This window comes from Struthio camelus, chromosome 15 (genome assembly GCF_040807025.1).
Source record: "Struthio camelus isolate bStrCam1 chromosome 15, bStrCam1.hap1, whole genome shotgun sequence".
Taxonomy (NCBI): domain Eukaryota; kingdom Metazoa; phylum Chordata; class Aves; order Struthioniformes; family Struthionidae; genus Struthio; species Struthio camelus.
Genome location: NC_090956.1, coordinates 8,432,680 through 8,450,388, shown reverse-complemented (window position 1 = coordinate 8,450,388; position 17,709 = coordinate 8,432,680). Strand labels below are relative to the sequence as shown.

General features: G+C 40.9%; 1 long non-coding RNA gene across 4 annotated transcripts in view; it reads left to right on the top strand.

Moving 5' to 3' along the window:
* The window catches only part of LOC104153956 (uncharacterized), a 346,787-nt gene that overhangs the window by 59,131 nt on the left and 269,947 nt on the right, over nt 1–17,709 (top strand). Inside the window, exon 1 of one of the 4 annotated variants that reach the window (XR_011134666.1) lies at nt 9,624–9,670. The exons of the other annotated variants lie outside the window; for them this stretch is intronic. This is a non-coding gene — a long non-coding RNA (uncharacterized lncRNA). Of the gene's footprint in view, nt 1–9,623; nt 9,671–17,709 lie in introns of those variants that run through there. 4 annotated transcript variants of the gene reach the window in all.

Sequence of the window (17,709 nt, the reverse complement as noted above, 5' to 3'; positions counted from 1 at the left end):
ATTTTATATCCTTGCCCGTGCAGGAACATTTGGCTTACTGTGAAGTTTCTTTTTAGGTAAGTTGCTCAGGAGATTTTTTTTTTAATTAGAGAAATCCTATGAAAATAACCATAGTTTGCACTTGATAAATTATTGATGTGGCAGCAGTTGTTTGTGAAACAGTTCTCTCTCGTATTAAAAGAAGTGCTGTTCTGCAGTATAATGGAGTGTTATTCTGGGCTCTTGCTTAGAGACAAAAAGATTCATACCAAATTCAAAGTTAATACATGTGATAACACCTGTGTGGTAGGCACTTAAGTGCTATCTCCACCCACCTACTCATTCCCGTTTAACTTTTTTGGTGGCTATTGAAAGTAGAGCAGAACATACCACTAGTTTTGCATCCTCAGTTTCTGTCTGTGATCTTTGACTCCTGAAACCTTACTGAGAAGTTTGTACTTCTCACAATTAGCTGCTGGGAAAAACTGACTGACATTTGTGTATCTTTGGAAGATTTAATGGAAGACCATTATTTTAAAGCGCGTTTTAGAGACTTCTGAAGCTATAAAGCTAAAGCCAAACGCAACTGTCAGTTCCACTGGACTGAAGTCAGCTCTATAGATAACCAGCGGGACTTCAGTATGAAGCTGTAGTCATGTGTTTTGCATAAGGTCACATTAATTACTTCAGCAGCATTAATCCTAAATTAACAAGGCTTTTTGTAGGGCAAATGAACTTATCTATATTAAAGAGGGCATCCATTTTTACCCAGCAAAATTAGGATGTTTGAAAGTGATATGCTGTCAATAGGAAGGATAGAGAGAGAAAAGATCTTATTATACATTTCCTTCCATTGCCTTCCTGGGCATTTGAAAGTCATCCTTCCTGCTACAAATCTATCAACTATTACAGTATTCTTCTCTAAGCTGAGCTGTCTTGGCTCTTGCATCCTTTTTATGCTATTAGTCCCAATGAATTTGGTACAGTACCCCAGTTAAGCATAGGTATAGACGCGTGCAGACAACTGCAAGCTGGAAGGAAGAGCGAGCACCCTGACAGAGGAGCGTGCTCTCTCCTCTCCCTTCCCAGGATGGAGGCTGAGCGCTGGCAGGAAATGGCAACGCTGAGCAGTGGATTTCGGGAGGAGGAACACTTTTCTCATTCTTCCATTTTGGGGAGAAGCCTATGGAGACCCAGAGTAGATCATCCTGCCAATCTGACCTTAGAGGACTGGAAGGTTTTGTGGCCTCGTTTAGTAGGGGTGTAAACCCAGGATTAGGGGTTATTATAATAACCTCTAGAATTATTATAATTAGAATTGTTATAATAATTGCGTGGGTGACGGATCAGAACTCAAAGCAAGTGTTCTTTCTCATGGAGGCTTAATAGGTAACTTAAATACAGAAGAGTTTGGCCTCTTTTCACCTAGCAAGACATAGGCTTAGAAGGGTTATGAATTGTCTCTCTAAATACAGCACAGGCATGAACACTAGAGGAGAAGACCTGTTGGCATAAGAGTGAATGGGTGAGAGTTATCCGAGAGTGCGTTTGAGTTTGTAATTAGAAAAAGTGTTTCTCAGACCAGTGGAGCAATGGACTTCTGCAGCAGCCTTCTAGGAGAAATGTCAGGGAGAAAAACTTAAGCTTTTAGTCCCATTAAAACTGGCAAGAATTAAGAACAGCTTTCCAGTGTAACAGTGAACTTACACCTGTGTTTAAATATGTTACTGAAACGCTTCTTAGCCAGAATATTAGAAATGCAGGGCAACACATAAAAATTGTTGTCACGGTTATTATTTACTACTATTGTATCTGTGTGAGGTCAGCACCTTATTGGCTAGACAGTCTGACAACGTGAGGAGCCACTCCTGCTTCAGATTTTTTCAATTGGACAAGACAGACTGAAGGTAGAAAGGAAAAGAGCAGCAAAGAGAAACAAAGAGGTGAAGTTACTTGCCCAGGGTCACCTGGCACTCCTAATTTCTGTTTCTGTCTTCCAGTCTGTTTTTGCTGAACAGAAGGGTGCATACATTTTCTTCTCCTGGAATGAAGTGGGTGAGTTCTGCAAGGCTTGCCTTGTTTGTTATGAGTAGTCAGGTGAGAATTCTTATCTTGCAGTTTCAGGAGCTGCTAGTGTGCTGCTACTTCAGTGGAAGGAACATTTTCCCTAACACACAACAGAAGCTATAAAATAAAGGGTAAAGTGAAAAATGGTTAAGATACTGTAGCTTGCACAATTAAATTCCAGCAGTGAACAACAAAGAGGCAGAGAACTTGCTGAACAGCGAGGAACTTCCGCATTTCTTTTTGCACATTTGAACGTGCATACAAAAACAAAGTTTGTCCTATATGCCAAATAATTAACACAAAACCATAAGAGTAAAGACAAATTAAGGTAATGTCTCTGATTCTAGCTGCAAACAGCCACACCGTAGCTTATCCGTTCTCCACCGTGAAGAAGTTGGCTCCTGTTTTTTCCCCAGTGTTAGTATCCAAAACTGAGCAGACCGTCCTCTTTCTGCTCAGTTCTGGAAGAACATTGGAATGTCATATTTGGGTAGAGGAGGATTTGGTCTCCCTCCTGCACATGATGAAAACCCCACAGTCTTTTAAAAAATCTCTTTTTTGATTAGGTATAATGATAGCCTCCTAATACATGGTTCTCCTTAAAACACCACCTAAATGCAGTCTTACCCCACAGATCTTAAATATCATAATATTTACAATTTCTCTTTGCCTGACATAAATGCAAAAAAGGACGTGACCTTTGAGTATGGAGGAGTAACGTGGACTCCATTGTTAACATTACATGTAAAGCACAGCTTTCAGTTCAGTGGAAGAAGCTGATAAAAATAACATTTTTTTTTATTTTCCTTGTAAAGAAAGATCCGTGTTTACTTTTTCTAGGTCAATGAATATTTTGTTTGGATACCACCATAAACGTGCATACATACATATATATTTATGATAGATACTTTGCCTGGAGCATTTACTAAACTGATGAATAGAAACAAAGCATCCTGTCCTCTGAGATACGAAGAGGACTTTTCATCTTTAAAATACACACTTCTCCCTCCCAGTTTAATTACTATCACTCCCCTGGTCCAGAGGTATTTTTCACTTTGGTTAGGAAGACTTCATGACCTCTTTTCCAGTGCTAGAAGTGGCTGCATCTCCTCACAACCTCTCTTACATCTTTTTTAACCAGTTTTTGGAATTAATTTCCCCTATAAAACCTTTTGACAAGATTTCAATCAAGAAGCAGCAGGAACATGCAAGGACTCAGAGTGATACAATTCAGTACATCACAGGATCATCTGGGTGGGGCTTTGAACAGTCTGGGCTAAAAGACTGAGCCTCTCTTGCTTCGTCAAGAGAACAGCCTCTCCAGTTTTGAAAGGGTGGGCTCATTTCTTCTGCAACCCTGACATTAAGGCACAACACAAAATGGGCTGAGACTGTAGCTTGAGAGGGCTTTTGGATACACCAAAATGTAATGGTTTGCCACGGAAAATGTATTCTGCTTCCTGATCCCTGAACTTTCCAGTTTCTCCCTATGACGTAAGTTGGAGTTTTAAGTTCTGGATTTCTCTGTATGTATCTGGGAAAGACTGTTGATAACTCTTGAAGTAGGCCAGTTTGAATTACAGGTCTGATCTAGCAACTTTCTCATTAATCTCTCTTAGAAGACTAATTACCTTAATGGCTTGCAGTTATTTATTGATGAAATTTTGCTAAAAGGGTGGGCCTAAAAAAAGGTCCTGTGAGCTGCAAGGTGAGCTAAGTAGCATGTTGTACTATGCGCTGAAAGGGTGGCCTCAGTTGCTTCTCCTGTAAAGGGGGAAAAACAAAGCCAATTTACCCAATTTATGTACTATTGAACCTAATTCAGTAGTTCTCCTGTTGTTATCTTAAAACAAACATGTTAGAAAAATGTGAAATATTCGAGAAGGATCAAATGCTTTCTCTAGGTGGGAACTTATTTACAAGCTGAACAAGAGGAAGAAAAGAAAGAGGAGAAGATTTTTTTTTTTTTTTTTAATGAAAAATGAAACTCCAGAGAGCAGGAGACTAGCTAAAAGAATTTGCCAATTAAATTTGCTCACTTCAGTATTAAAGGCAAACTTAGTAGAATGGTGGTCAGAATTTTCCTTAGCTATCCCCATGTAAGTGGATCATGATTTTTGTACATCTAGGCTCCTCTCAAGCTGTCTTGGTTGGGCTTTCAGTTCCCTGATGTGGGACCTACTGAAATCAAACCCTTCATATGTAGCAGTGGGCATTTCAAGAATCCCTTGGCTTGGACGATGCTTTAACGCGAGGCCCTTTTTGTGCTAGTTTGGTGCACTCTCTGATGTGTATAAGAATAAATCAATAAACAGAAAAGTACCTAACTTTCTCCCTTTGTGGCTCCACAAGCATTTGCTCTGTGTTTTACTTGGAGAGCAACGTGATATATATGTGAGCTAGGCAGCAGTTAGGGGTTTTGGTGGCTATGACTTTTGGGGATTATTTTGAGCCCTTGATCTTTGCTTGCTGTTACATGAGGCCTCAGACTAGAAAACACATGAGCAAAGCCCCACTAAATTTAAAAAAAAGTAAGCTACAGTGAGCCTGGCTAAAGTTAGCTGTTATCTGTGTGTAGCGGATAGTCTCTCAGCAGTCTGCTTATTGGGCACAAGTTCCTCTTGACTTAACAAGAAGAATCAATTAGAAAGGCAGCCAGAAGTATCACCATGTGTCATATTAATTTAAACATTGTTTTCTGCAGTTGAAAACTTTATATTCATCAGTAACTTGTTAGATTAATTCCCCCCCCCCCCCCCCCAACATCCTTCCAGTCTCTGGTGCATAAAATTATTAAATTTAATTGGGTTTCTCTGGACACTGCTAATTTCTCAAAATTTATTGCAATTATACAATGCCCATAGCTCATTTATTTTTTGTTTCCTGGTGATTAAAATTTAAGGCACTGAAAAATGTTATGTGTGCATAACATTTTCCCCAGCAATCCTGTTGTCTCCCCTCCCTTCAAGATACAGTCTGCAGTCATGCATCATTAAAGTAGCAAAATTCATAGAGCTTACTATAGAAAAAACAGAACGTCATTCAGAAATTTTGAAGCATTTCTAATAAGATATTTTATTTTTGTTTTAAAATGTTTTGCTTAACAGTGAAAACATTCCCAGATGTTTCATCTCAAATTAAAATAAAAATTGAGTTTCTACAGAGAATCATAGAAGGTAGAGGAAAGACCTGTGGGTATAGCCACACTGCACTCTGTAGTGATATCCCAGCAAGTGGCTACCTCTGTTAGGCAAGTGCCTGATTAATTTACCCTGCTGAAGGGAGCCCGGGGTGGGATGCTTCTCCTACCTCAGAGCACAGAAAGGAAATTATGAAAAGTGTCACTTAACCTCTTTGTGCTATGACTGGTCACACAGAGTCATTCCAAAATGTGTTTCGATACCTACACGGGACTGAGAAGAGACGGGAGAAATTCATGAAAGAAAAAAAAAAATCCATGAAGGGTCCCTGAGCACAGAGATCCTGCTGCTGAGCTGCAGGTTGTTGGAGACTGGGGAATATTCTGTGGAAGTGCCACCAGATCCTTGCCCTTTTTTAATCCTCTTTCTAAGCCATCTGCTTTTGGCCACGTTGTTGTTGTTGTTGTTGTTATTTAACAAAAATACGGCACGAACAACATTCTGAGGCAAAGGGGCAGGAAAGGAGGGGCCATAAGAGTGGAAGAAGGTCTTTTGGGATCCATGTGGTGGATTGGCTCTGACCTCCTCTGCATTTTCTGCGAGGGCTACTCCTGCTCGTCTTCACCCGGGAGGTGGAGGCTATGCCTCTCCTAGGACTCATTCAGCCCTTGATGCTGTGTGTGTAGCTGATAGGTCAGCATCCTGAGGATCGTGGTGTTCTCCGGGACAGGGAGCACTTCTTGGTGCTGCCCTCCAGCAGGACGCTTCCCACCATGTGGCAGCACGTCAGGCTGGGGTCTTCGTCCCACAGCATGTAAATGTCCCAGCCTATTCCCCTCCATCTCCCCCAAATCATTCACCTTCATCTCCCGCTGTGACTACGTTGCTTATCCTGGAGATGACTGAACCCCCACTGCCTGCTCTGCTGCAAGTGCTTTCCCAGCAGGTGGTGGCTCCTGGCTGGGCCTTCCCTGAGAGCAGTCTGCCATCATCCCCCACATTGAGTTCCCCAGGGAACTGAGCTAAATAGGCTTTTACTGTGACCTAGGAGTAGCTGCTCTTATATTCTTGTGCCAGGGGGTGTTGGGGATATACGTTCCAGGCTGAGATGCTGCTTTGTCATGTTGGTAGGTGAGTGATGGAGCTGAGGTTAGTTAATACCATTACAGCAAGGAATGTACCAGGAATAGTTAATACTATTATAGCAAGTGATGGTATTTTTAGTGCTGTCTGTGTGTGGGAGATGAAAATATTTCTTGAGCCAGACAGGCTTACAGCAGAAAAGCACCTGTGACAGGACAGAGGTGTCTTTCCAGGAGAATGCAAAGTACGTTAACTTGCTATATGCTGAAACCATGTCGAGTCTTACCTATCTGAAGCAGCAGCAAAGCTATTCAAAGCAAATATATATGGTGGCTGAACTTCTCTTAAAGCTTTATGAATGGAGTTCAAGTACTCAGAGGTTGGCCTACTTCCAGAAAGCAGGGCTTCTGTTTCCAGTGCTGGCCTAACAATATTTGGGAAATAAAGAAACTTGTATTTGAAATGTAAATGCATCCTCCAGTTCGCTAGACTTCTGAAATCAGCTAAACTGAGTTAAAACAGTTAAGTACGTTGAGGTGGAAGTACCGTACTTGGAGCTGCTGTAGAGAAGTGATTTGATGTGTTCATATCTTTGGGGCTGGGGAACTTCTGTGTAGCCAGAGATGAGTCTGTGGTGTGTTGGCTTTCTGATTATGTTGAAGGAGGCACTTTGTGCTTCAGTCCACAAAATTACCGATCCTTTTCGCTCTCAGTGTTAACAGAGGAAAACAAATTAACAGGCAGACACTTAACTCTGGAGCAGATTCGTTATCTTCTTTCTCTTTTCCTTGTCTCTGTGGTGAAAGATGGGTGAAAGCCAAGGCAAACAGCAGCCATCTATTTGTAGGTTGTTTTAGGAGCCTTATTATAAGAATTTGTGCTCCTAGTGGAAAGCTTGTTACATACAGTCTTTTTAGCCCACATCTTGCTCATGTGGCAGTTAGTGGAAAACACTCCTTCTGGCTTCAATGGGAAATGAGTCAGGTTTCTCGTGTTTTTATAAATTCTGTAAAATGTTGGCTTTCCTTTCAGATATTTCTTTGAGTTAGAAGAATAATAAAAATGTGTTTCATTTCTATTGTGCTTTCCAGCTGAAGTGCTCTAAGTGCTTTAGAACCTGTGCGGATTGAGCTTCACAGCACCCCTCTAATGCTGGTAACGCTCATTTCGGCATTACAGACAGGGAGATGAGAGAAGCTACTTGACTTACCCAGGCCAAATCTTTATGTGCACCAAACTCCTTTTCTGGCACTGTTCCCACAATGCTATTTTTCTCCTTAGCTATAATGATCCTCTACCAGTGAGTAGGATTTTTCCCTCTGTTATGAGAGCTTGAAACAACTCAATAGTAAGTATCTCGGAATCGTAACTAGGCCTGAGCTGCACAGACGTCAGCACTACATGACCATTAGTTGCTGTCAATGAGTCTCTCAGAGAAAGGTAATCTGGTAACCTATGAGGCCAGTTTCCTGCAGGAAGTAAAGCAGGTGGATTTTGGTTATTGCTAGACATGCTAAACCTTCCCCCAACCCTAGATGGGCCCCCACTGCACTAACTTGTTATATCTATTGTCTCCCTGGAAACCTCCTGCTCCTACTACAGTTCAAAACCAACATTCATTGAGAACTCTTGTTAGAAGAATGATAAATTAGGCTGTCATGATGGTTCTTCAGAACAGCACACATCAGATTACACTGGTCTGTTTCAGGCTTTTTAAGGACCAGCACTGCATGAAGTATGAAACAATATCCTTTACTAGTATAAAATGAAAATCAAACCACCCATATCCAACAATTGCTTGATTTCCCTCACTTTTTTGGATACGTAAGCCATGTTTTGACCCTCCTGTGCTTGCTCCCTCCTTCTCCTCCGCAGTGGGGAATTTTCTTTGTGTGAACATGTAAGGAAAGGAGAGACTTGCACTCTTAAATCAGGTTATTTGATGTCATTGAGATGACAGTCTGCTGCGGACAACATGACAGGCTGGATCATAATTTCATTTCAATCACTGACAACACAAATAACAGTTGGGGTGGAATCTGAATTAAGGTACAATAGGAATATTTGGAAGAGAACCTGAGTTTTATAGACTGTGAACCAGCTACTGAAACTGAGATATGTCTGCCTACAGTAATTTCAAAAGCTGACTACTCACAGCAAGCTGCTAGTTGTGCTGTCTTATCCAAATTTATGCCATGAATCAATGAGGCTAATGGGCTTAAACTCCCCACCTTCTCTTTCGTTACTCTGACAGGTTCCTGCCACCTCTGATTTTGATGATCGCTTCCTACTGACAGTAAAAGAGAAGTACAGCTGCATTTTGTACTGGAGCTGCCTGAAAAACTTCAGGTGGACTTGTCCACACCTGAGACTCCATTCCCTCTGAGATGGAGCTTCTAAATACTGGGTTTTTGTGCCATGTCAAAATGCCAGAAATGTTCTGCAGAGTGGCATCATCTTTTCCCTTTGCATAGCAATACAAAGCAACACAGGAGATCTCTGGGTTCAGAATAGAGGAGCTGAGATCACAGGGCAGAAAACAATAACCTTACAGGAGGACCAGTTTAATTAAAAGGTGAATGACATATGAAATGCATTATTATGGGCACTGAAGCTCTTCGTTTCTTGAAAATAACTAGAATCAAATAATACATGATTAGTTACAGCTTATAAAATACCTTTGGAATTTACACAATTTTTTTTTTTTGTTTGGTGGCAAACTTGCTCATCAGTCTTTTCCTTAGGATTTAGGCTGTCTACTCCATAACGTCAGGATTCTTATAAAAAAAACATTTTGTGTGCATTTCATCAAAGGATTTCCACCTGTGCTGAGGTCATGGAGAAATAATGGGCTTTATGCACCTGCCTAATTTTAAACATATAGGAGAGGTGTTGTTTCAGAGGGAATGGGGAACTCTTTTCATGTTCTCCGAAAAATGCTGACATCCTGAAAAAAAAACTATCTGAACACAGGACAAAAAAGTAAAAAACCCTTGAGGTTTTGTTGTTGCTGTTAAACTGAAAATAGTAATGAAACAATTGCTTCTAGTCAAATGAATGTTTTGTTTTCATTCCAAAATGTTATTGTTAGGTCTTGAGGTTTTTTTTTTTTTTTTACTCTAATTAACAATTTTCTACACAAAAAGTCCCCCTAAAATTAAGAAACAGAAGCTTTCAAATGTGTCAGAATTCTGTCACATACTGAGCCTCTGGCAGCATGAGCAGTCTTGAGCTGAAGTTTCTTCAGCTGGGAATCAGCACATCTGTGTGCAGGCAAACGCTGAAGTCATGTGAAAAGGTTTAAGTCGAAGGGAAATAGAGGGGAACTTTGACTTGGTGAGTGCTTCTGGAGGAGGAAAAAGAAAAAGAGAGAGAGAGAGAATGGTGGTCCTCCAGCACAGGTCTGTAAATTCTCCTACAATCAACTTGATTTCCATGCAGGGAGGAAATGCATTCCTTTTGCATTGAGGAAATGAGCACGTGTCATAGCACAGGAGGGAGTGGGAGGATAACAGGCAAATTCAGTTTCACTCTGAACTTGATCATGCTGTGAAGCAGTGAGTGTGCTCTGTCCCTTGTTCTCCTTCCAAACAAAGAGAAGACCTCACAGGGATTACAGGAGCAAAACATCTGGTAAAATGGATGGTGCCTTGATGTGTGCAAATGTGAGGCAAAATTTTAAAGAGCAGAGGAGGAGATACTGATTCAGTGCTGTGTATCTATGGCTTGCAGTGATGCAATTCTGTACCTCTTAAAGGATGTAAAACTAGACTTGCATGGTGGTGGCCTGTGGCTGCTCTGCTTTGTTGTTGCTGGTGAGGCAAAGCGGAAAGGCAGAGAGGTGGGGATATATTTATTTTTCTTTTGCTGGAGAGATCTTTCTCCCTCAGAAAGGACCCCCAAGACCAGATTAAAAGAACATCCTGGAAATGACTCAGTGAAGCAACTTGTGAGATAGTCTTCAGCTGTCTCTCTCACGGCTGCATTCCCATTATAGTTAAACTCAACCCCTTAGGAGGTTGTCTCCTTGCAACAGCATGCACTAGCAGCAAATTGCTCTGAGTTAGTAATGAAAAAGATTTCAATAACAGCTGTACTTGAGAGAAAACTATTTCAATAGTGTTACAGAAAACCTTCATCAAGTCTTAGTCTCCTGGGGCTGATGTACACAGGTGTTGTACCTGCAGTGTGACTGTAAGTACACTCTGTGGCGTATCCTTAAGGAAAGGAGTGCGTATGCGAGAGAGGCTAATAATCCCTTGCCCCATAGCTTTTGAACATGGGGATTTATTTCAACAAAATTTCATGGAGAGTTGGGTGTCTTTAAGGTAATTATATTCATACATGCTTCAACAAAATAGATGCTGATGGAAAAGAGAGACCTTAGAAGTATCCTGTGTTCCCTAACTGCAGGAAATGAGTGACTTGCGAGTGATTAAACATGCAAGAAAACCCCCAAAGAAAAGAGTGACTTTATGCACACTCCAGCTGCATATATCTTAGCACTTGATCAGTCAGAGGAAAGGAAGAAGAGCAGCTGTCATTTAAATACCATGTTCTGTAGAGCTGGATGAAAAAAAGCAGAAATATCAAAGCAATTAATTCACACTTTTTTTTCTTTGAAATTGAAGATGGTGATGGGAAAATGCAGGCTTCAGCCAGTTGTGCTTATTTAAGCAATTAATGCAACTTGCTTGAACAAGTCAAATCCAGTCCTTGCTCTTTTATGAGTCCATTTTTTGGCATTTGTTGCTTGGAGATGGTCTAGGATCTCATGCTATGGTATGAATAGAAGAGAGATATGTCAGCTACCCAGGGCGCCCTGACCCCTTACTCTGACTATTGATTTCTCCTTATGCTTTATTTCTGTATCAGATGATAAGGTAGAAATCTGAATAAGAGGTGATGAGAAACTGAAATATATTTATATATAAGTTCAAATAAAGCTAACAGAGATAAAAGGTAAAACACAAAAGCCAACTCTTTTTGACATTGACATATGTCTTCTAAAATACAAAAAATCTTTTAAACCTCTCCAAATCTTGTATGCTGCGAGAAGTTGGATTTGTCACTGTAGGTATAAGGTGTACACAGATAATTTTTTTCCATTGTACTTTGAGATTGATAAAGTACCTGTTAATTAGTGAAATACAGTTGATTCATTGCTCTGGTAGTTTTTTAACTAGACTTTTTTTTTTTTTTAAAGACTATATATTTCTGAAGGAATTAGCTTTGAAACTAGCAATACTTAGTCTACCTCTAAATAGCTTCTAGGAGGATAGTGTATGCAATTCACTCTTGTGCCTTTATAAAAATATTGCTGAAGTGACAAGCAGGGACGCTCTTTCATGTGTACTGGCTTTCTTAAATTTAAGGCATCAGAAAGGTGCTTGTTAATAGCGCTAATATTTTATAATATTTGCGTTTTATAATGACGTTAATATTTTAAGCTTTAAATAATACCTTCAGTTGCTGGGACTGCTGCATACCGTAACTTCCTAAAATTTAGCACCACTTGAACTTTTTAGAAAATATGATATGAAAGAGATGCAATCCCGAAAACTGAATTTGATTATAACTCGTCGTGGCTTGATGGTCAGTCCTGGTTTAAAAAATATATCAAACTGAAATATTTTCTCTGTTGTCTACTGCTCGCTGTTGTATTTTATATACCATTGCCAAGAAGTAAAGCACAAAAAGTAACCCTGGATCTTTGGGAAATGCTTAGAAAAACAACTCAGTTGCATTCCCTGCTTAGACTAGCACATGAGGTGCTTCCAAATCCCCGAGGCAGCAGAGAGGCCCCTGGGAACAAAGTGTCGGGACTGGGAAACTGACTCTTGCGGATGCTGTATGAAGATGTTTCTTAACGTAACAGTACCTGTGCAAGTGAGGGCTGTGTCCCAAGTCGGGGTGAAGCTCTTTAGCTTTATCTTTACCAATGAGGTAAGTAGTGAATCCAGTTAAGTAGCAAGATGATTCTGGTTAGCTTTGCATCAGTAATGTATTTTTCCTGTGCTTAACTATTTAAAGGAAGCTGTATAATGTGTCTTTGGAATTGTGTGACCCACTGGATCAATCCATCCACTTTTGCATAACAGATACGGTATCAATGTTATTTCATTTCCAGACCACTTAAGAAAAACTTGCCAATCTGTTCATTGCTGCTCTGCAGTGCGAACACAAACACGCAGCTTGCAGTGCTGTTTGCCTTCTGTGCTTATTTAGAGCCAGCTGTAAACGTTTGCAACAATCAGCACTTACAGCAGCCTGCCTCTCCTCTCCCCCCCCCCCCCCCCCAAATAAATGCCCTCCTTTGAGTGTGGTCTAAAGAGGTGCTTGGCCTCCAGAGCGGAGCCCAGAGCTTGCATGAGGCTCCCTTCACAGTGCTGAGGAGTGTGAGACGCCTCACTGTGAGATCCTAAAGATCAGTACTCAGCCAGCCTTGATCTGCAGGATGGCATTGCGGTCTGCTTGGGGTTTTTCACCTGAAACCTTCTTTTTGGGATACGCCTTAAGAACAAACCTTTCAGACAACTGAGTGGGAGGCACCCTTGCTATTTAAATCCCAGTTGCTGCCACACTGTACTCTTGGGGGAAAGGGCTACCCATTTGTGCTGTCCATATCAGCCCAGGGGAGCTCAAACTAGGCTTTTTCTGGTTGGGGTTGGAAAAAGTGTTTTAACCCTTTGGATGAAGAAGCATGGCAGGAAGGCAAGAAGCACAAAGGAGAGTGTACCTCTGTAGCCTACAGTTAGAAAGCATTCAGAGGAGCAAAAGAGATTGTGTGGTCTAGTTTCATTGCTCCAAGCTGTTCAGCTGATCGTTGTCTAATATGACCTGTATAGCAGGTGCCCAGGTGCTCTGTTTGCATACACGGAGGCCAACTTCCAGGGATCTGGGCAGCTCTGATGTGAGAAAGAACAGCTGTAGGGTTTAAGGAGTAGCTCAGCTGGTTTTTACACTGTGGATTTGGATGTGGGGGCCTGCAGTGTAGCTGAGTTCCCTTACATGCCTGAGTCCTTTGTTAGCTGTGGTTGAGTGTCAGCTAACCAGCGCCTCAGGCCCGGTTACCCTGGTGAACCCCTTGGCTCAAAGACTCCTGTGAGCCTTTTTCATTTGTGGCAATTTTGTGTGATTGATTTTTTTTGAAGCAGAATATCCCGTTTGGTGGTATATGTACTTGAAAGCCACCAACACAGCGTGACCCTCACATTTTATTTAAATTTTCACAGGCTCTTCTTCTCTCTCTCCTGTCAATTGGGCCTTTTCTTGCGATGATTTGTTTAACCTGTGCAGGGACGAACACAGAAGGCTAAATCAGTGTTCCATGGTTCAGTCCTGTATGGTGCTGAGCTTTGCAGCCTGGCTGTGCTAAACACGCACAAGAATTTGTTTAACCGGTTAGAATTATGAATGTGTTCAAATGATTTTGCTAGTCTGAGGTCAAAACGTGCATTATGCAAACCTTGCAGGATTGCACCTTTAATTAACGAGCAAGGCATGCAGTAAGCTCGTTAAATATAACCTATGGACGTTCCATCTCTATTTACATAGACTCACTTGTGAAATACCATTAAGCCTCTGCAGAGCCCCCATTATTTTGGCAGTTGCTGTAGGATTTTCCATTATGCTTTCAGGATGTTTCTGTGGACAATAACGCAATTTGTGGTTATGCAAGCTGAAAAAGGTCAATCAGATTTAATGCTTGAGGATATAAGCTGCTTGCTACAGGGGTCAGGGGAGAATTTTTCCTCGTCGTACTTCTACCGTTATGCTAGGGGTGCATTATGGGAATTGTCTGGAAATTTTTTTCTGCTTTATCTGGAACATTATGAATTGGTTAATGCCAGAGGCAAGATAGCAGAATTGATGGTCTCATGGTCTAATCTGGGGTCCTATCTATCACTCTCTTTTCTTTTAAATAACGTTCACTGTTTTGACCTCAGACTGGAGACTTTGAAATAAAGTAGATTTTTCAGCTGACCGTGCCCCCTCCCTAGAATATGCCCTACTGATTTTAGGGGGAGGGGAATCGGTAATACATAATAGTGCCAGAAGGCTGAATTAGAAAATTAGCTACTGGATGCTTACAGGATATAATTGTTTTTAAAACTGTTTTTAAAGTGACTAAGTGCTTCCTGCAGGCCCCTGGGAGCAGCAGACTGTATCTTCTTAGTAAAATATGCAAGAGACCTTGTGAAGGGGAATCATCTTTGACAGAGTATTGTGACCCTCTTGCCATTGAACTATTCCAAAGGCAGTACCAGAGAAATGTGGATTTGGGGGATGAAGGAAAGTTTACTACCTGCAGCAGTTTTCTCTGCTGTGTTTTTTTGAAGTTGTTTTTCCCCTCTGTTTTGTTTTCAGGGGAATAGTATTTGGAGATTTTCTTCCAGAGTATTGTGCCTCTTATCTTTGTTTCCTTCAGCTATGTTTTAATGGCAAGGATACATGGCCCTATATATTTGAGCCCTGTTGCCTGATTAGATGAACTATGTACATCGTAATAGGGCTAACGAAAGCAAAGGGGAGAGAGGTTTCAGGAGTGGAAGAAAACCTGTGCGTGTCACCAGGTTTGGTAATGCTTCCTTTAGTTGTTTTACTGGTGCTTTGAGACGTATGTTGTTTGTGCTGGAATCATTGCTCCATACATAAAGGCAAATGTGTGCTTGCACAGGCGTGGATCATTAGGGGTTGACAAGCTTTTAGTTCCACAGTGGGAAGGAGAAGACACTGTTTGTTGTTACAGAAACTGCTTGACCTCGGCTTTCGCTTTGTCAGTTTTGCTGAGTTTATTTTGTTTTTTGTGTTTCATCTGGCTTCGTTATCTTCTGGGGCTCTGGTCTGTGGGAACAGACTGTTTCCTTCTCGTTTGGGGTCAGTGCTGACTCTCCTTGAGAAAGTGGTTTTTTACCCTCAGGGAGAGAGATGTGACAACATGGGCTTTCTCGTGAATGCTGTGTTCACAGGGGCTGGGGACACCGCTAAAGCAATGCAGGCACTTGCTTTCCAGTCAGTTGGTAATATGGGAATAGTTTGGGGGAGCGATGCTTCATCACATGAATTCCAGTCCGCGTCTATGTTTGAACCAGCCACGAAGTTTCTGTAGGCAAACCTGGCTTTAGCACAAAGTATTGAAGCCATGTTTAGGTCTTTGTAGCTATGCAAACATACAGAGCTTCTTTGGACCGACTAGCTCCAATCTTGTTTTCTGCGCTTGGTTGTCTTTCCAGGTTCTGTGTGTGTCAGTTGAACCATACCAAATTCTGCTATATTCTGCAGTATTTCATAGGGAAATGTATCTCTTTAAAATCGCATGGAAAACATTCATTTTTTTTTTTTCAGAAAAGGGGACAAAAAGGTAAGAAACAACTAAAAACTGCCATCTCAAGAATCATGAATGTACCCTGTAACAGTCTCAGTAGTTTTTCCATCTTCAGGTTCGCTCAGATAATGTTCAAGAAAGTGAAAATTATTCTTAGGTTTCATGTGGTTATTTCTAGTGTGGTCATGGTTTAATTGCAGTATCAGGATAATCAGAGTAACTTACAGGTCAATGAGAAAATCTGCATTGCTATAATCTTGAATATGGATGTGGTGGTTGAATGTGTGTTTCTGAAGTGTATGTCAGCATATACATGCCTTTGATAGCAATTTTGTGACTAATAGGAGAGAGACTTTCCTTTGAAAGCTGTTGCCCTTGTGGCAAGGGTCCGGCTGTCCTTCTCTTCTGATGTCCATTGAGGTGCTTACAGTAGCCACAGTATCATTCTAGTATCGTCTAATGCTCATCATTTGGCCTTGCAAACTTCCAGGGCTCTGCATCTAACTGCACCTCCAGAGTGACTTACTGTTTACTTTGTAAGACATGCACGAGCTCTCGGACATGGTGTGGTGTGGACATGCTTCTTTATAGTTGGGGTCGGGTGGAAAATTCAGGACAAAATGAGAAATAGATCCAACTCTCACTCCAAAAATGGAGTCTCCAGTCTCCAAAATGGAGACAAGCTGAAACTTTCTGAAGTTAAAGTGAAATTTGGAATTGCCCTTTCATTTTTGTCTTTGCAAATGCAAGAAAGGAATGTTAATAGCCATACTCACCTGACTCAAATTAATCTTACAGGGATTTTCAATGCAGTTTTTTATTTGAAGAGGTTTAGACTAGGTCTTTATTGTTTTGATTCCTTACCTCAATCAGAATGAGCTACAAATAAAATTTGATTTATTTTTGTTATTTTGCTTTCTTCCTCCTTCTTCCCCCCTGCAACTGTTACGCTTAGACTATGGTGTCTGAGTCAACCACAAACCTCTTGGCTGATTTCACAGTATACCTTACTAGATATATGTAGCAGTTGTGTGCTATATGCAGATGAAAAGAGAATAAAGGTCCAGTACCAAAGGACCCATTGTTAAAACTGAAATACCTTGTCTTGAAATTGGAATCAGGAGATTTTTTTATTTGGATTTTTAATTTTTTGGTGTATGTATTGATCACAGAAACCTTGAATTAATAGAAGAGCATTTCAAGCTGGGTGGGCTGACTTCCACATTTGCTTATTCTCTGCCCTGTAGTTTTCTAGTGCTTTATGCAGGCTAGCTTGAAATGTCTTAGGTATTGGGTCTTCCATCACCTTCCCTGAGAGCGTATACAGTAATGTAAGGGATTACACTACATGGAAATCTTCCTGCACTTGATCAAATGTTTTCTTTTCTTCTCCTTCTGCCTTCCTTATTGGTTGCTAGGACATTATACACTGTTACAGAAGTGCCTAGCAGACTTCCCTGTTTAAAGATTTGGATAAGCATTGAACTAAACAAGATAGTCCTTGCCTACAAAACTTAAGTCTAAAGAGACTCTCTTCTTTGTCTCTGAACTATCTCTTTTTGGCTTTGTACTGATTGCTTTCTTATGACAGTGATCAATGCACTACCCGTAACGACACCTTTAGACTACTCGGTTACAGATTCTGCCCCTAAGATTGGGTTAATAACGTATAATGGTAGCAATGGTTTATTTAGGAAACTGAATTGTTAGATACGTCCTCATGATAACAGACCCTGTTACTGTTCACTGTGGAAAGTGATAGTATTAATAGGAGTAGTTTTGCACTTTTAAGTAAGGGTTCCTTCAGTCAGAAGAGATCATGCAACTTTTCTACTTAAGTCCTAGGATAATTTGTTTTTAAATAATGAGGTTAGAAAGGAGACATGGTGGATCTTTCTGCTTCTGAGGAGATTTGGAGCATAGACAGCGCCAAACATTAAACTAGTGAGAGTATCTGCAAATTTAGGCTACTAGCAAAAGGAGGTGGTATCAAGGGAAGAATGCATCAGGGGAATAGCACGACTCTGCATACACACAAACATGCACACAGATGCACATATACTGAAGTGCTGCTTATTTGTAATCATGAACGCTTCTCCCTTTGGTTAGGGG